We start from the raw sequence: 2,485 nt of genomic DNA on the forward strand, positions 1-2,485 counted from the left end.
AGAATTACTCACATAGCCAAAATAGGTAGACATGGGAAAGAAGGGGGGAAAGAAGGATGTAATGAAAATATGCAACTAAAGCTACCTAAATGCAACAACACATAACATCACACACAAAATAGAACGACACACTCACAACACAAGACAAAACACAACACACACTAACACAACAAAGACCTAAAACCGAACCGTTGGTCCCCGACAACGGCGCCAAAATTTGATGGGTGTCGCCGCCCAAACAAATTTGATTGCATATGAGAAATGCAGTATAGCTAGGAAATGACTCCTAGGTCCTCTCTCAAGGACCAATTTTGCGGTTCAAGTCTTAGGTCTAACACGAAAGGGGGGGGGGTTTGAAGGTGTTTGAGACGAGAATTAAACTCAATTAAAATGCATGAAAATTAAACACAACCGAATAAGATAGAAAACATTAAAGTAAAATAAAATACTAAATTCAACATTACCCAAACAATTATCTAAACAAAACTAAGCTATTAAAATTCCACACTAAATTAAAAAGATGAAGAACAACTTAACATGTAAAATATTTTAAAGCAAAAGAAATGAGAGAACATAATTCTCTTCCACCAATTCACGTGTCCCATGTGCATCTAGCAAAGGAAATTGAAATCATACATGCTTCTAAAATGTGATTAATTGGCCATGACATTTCTTAGCTGTGACCGTGTGAACCCCATATTAAAAAGAAAATTTGTATATGTTGCTGTCTGCACCTCACGCCTCAAGGTCAAAGCAAAGTAATTGAATTCTTCAATTGGAAATAGGCATATGCCGCATGTCAGCCCCTTCATGCCATCTTCCATTTCATTCTCCCAAAAAAAATTGTGCCTTTCTTTTTTTTCTTCCAGCCGTAACACTTCTTCATCCAAGCAATAAATGACATTCTCCTTAATGTAGNCCATGCATCAAACACCTACACCTACCCTACCTAGCTTCTACTTTTACAATTAAATAAAAGAAACTAAATCCTATTCACCTAGCTACCAACTCTCCAACTCTCGGTACTTCTCATCTCATCACCTAAATAACTTTTGATTTCATAAAAAAAAAAAAAAAACTAAAGAAAGGCATTAAATGAATTAAGCCTCTGCACCAAGTCCCATCATCACAAATTCTCAAATTAAAATGAAAAAAAAAGAAACCTAACTAATCTAATTGAAACCGGCGGTATTGAGTGAAGAAAAAAAAAGATTAAGATTATCTTCCAACATGCACACCATGGAGTCAACATCAACGGACCCACACTCATCAAATCTACCTCTTCATTCATCATTCTTCAAATAAGCAAAAGAAATGCATTGCTACAATAAATGGATGCCAATGTCCCATCACCACGTACTAGCACCTAGTCTAATTTTACTCATAAAAACAAAAAGAAAAGCCACTTTCAATTCAACAACCGTAACATCTCTGCATCAAATTTGCTTAATTAAAATTCCAATACATGCTAGACACATTCTAACCCTTCTGCTAAACATTCAACAAAAGAAAGCAAAATAAAAGCTAGCCCAATCCTTACTGCAAAACCGAAAAGGTAAAATACACATCCTTCAATCAACTATAACGTGGCTGCAGCACCTCCCGTCAATCACATCAAAAGCAAAAGGAAGAAAGGGATTTAAACTTGCACAAAACCGTGAAAGTAACTCAACAAAGCTTTACTATTCTTTTAAAGCAAATAAAATAGCATAAAACTTAAGCATCCTGACCGTGGCTTCATAAAAAATAAATCAAGGAATAGTAAATGCAATTCTCTCATTCAACCAACATCCAAGAATTGAATCATTGTTTTCCATAAAATGTTGCAGCCGAGAATGAATGGTCTGCACCATCCAGCACTTTCAAAGTGTTGCTGCCACCTTTAATCCTCCAAATTCTCGAGACCAAAAGGAGTGTGTCTCCCCCAAGTGACGGCTGCAGCACCCAACCAAGGCCATGTGTCACAAAATTTAGGGTGGGGTCCACCGTAAAACCCTAGGGTTTGGTGCCAAGTGTCCCTCAAAGTATGGGCCTATCATGAAATTTGCCAACATTGGCCCACAATGTAAAAGTTTGTCTAAAAATCCTAAACTACTAAATTACAAGATAAGTAAAATTTAAAATGTCTAAAATGAGAGTCTTGAATTTATTTGATAGCACTCTAAATGCCCTAAATTGTGTTTCCAAAATTTTCCCTCAAAATAACAATGCAAATAATTAGCTCAGCAATTTCAAATTAATTAAAATTAGAATTTCCGGTCAATTTAAGCATAATTAGGAAAAACAGGAAAATACCGGACAATTAAGCACAATTCCTTGATTAATTCTAGCACAATAAACTAAGTAAAGTCGAGAAAATATTGACTCATCAGTAATTTCTTGATTTTGCAATACCACCTAGGGATAGGGGTAGGACGATCAATTGTGCTAACTTCTGTTTATAATGCGGTATTAATTGCTAGGGGAGGCTAGGGATAGCAAGCCA

Source organism: Vigna radiata, chromosome 7, assembly GCF_000741045.1.
Source record: "Vigna radiata var. radiata cultivar VC1973A chromosome 7, Vradiata_ver6, whole genome shotgun sequence".
NCBI lineage: Eukaryota > Viridiplantae > Streptophyta > Magnoliopsida > Fabales > Fabaceae > Vigna > Vigna radiata.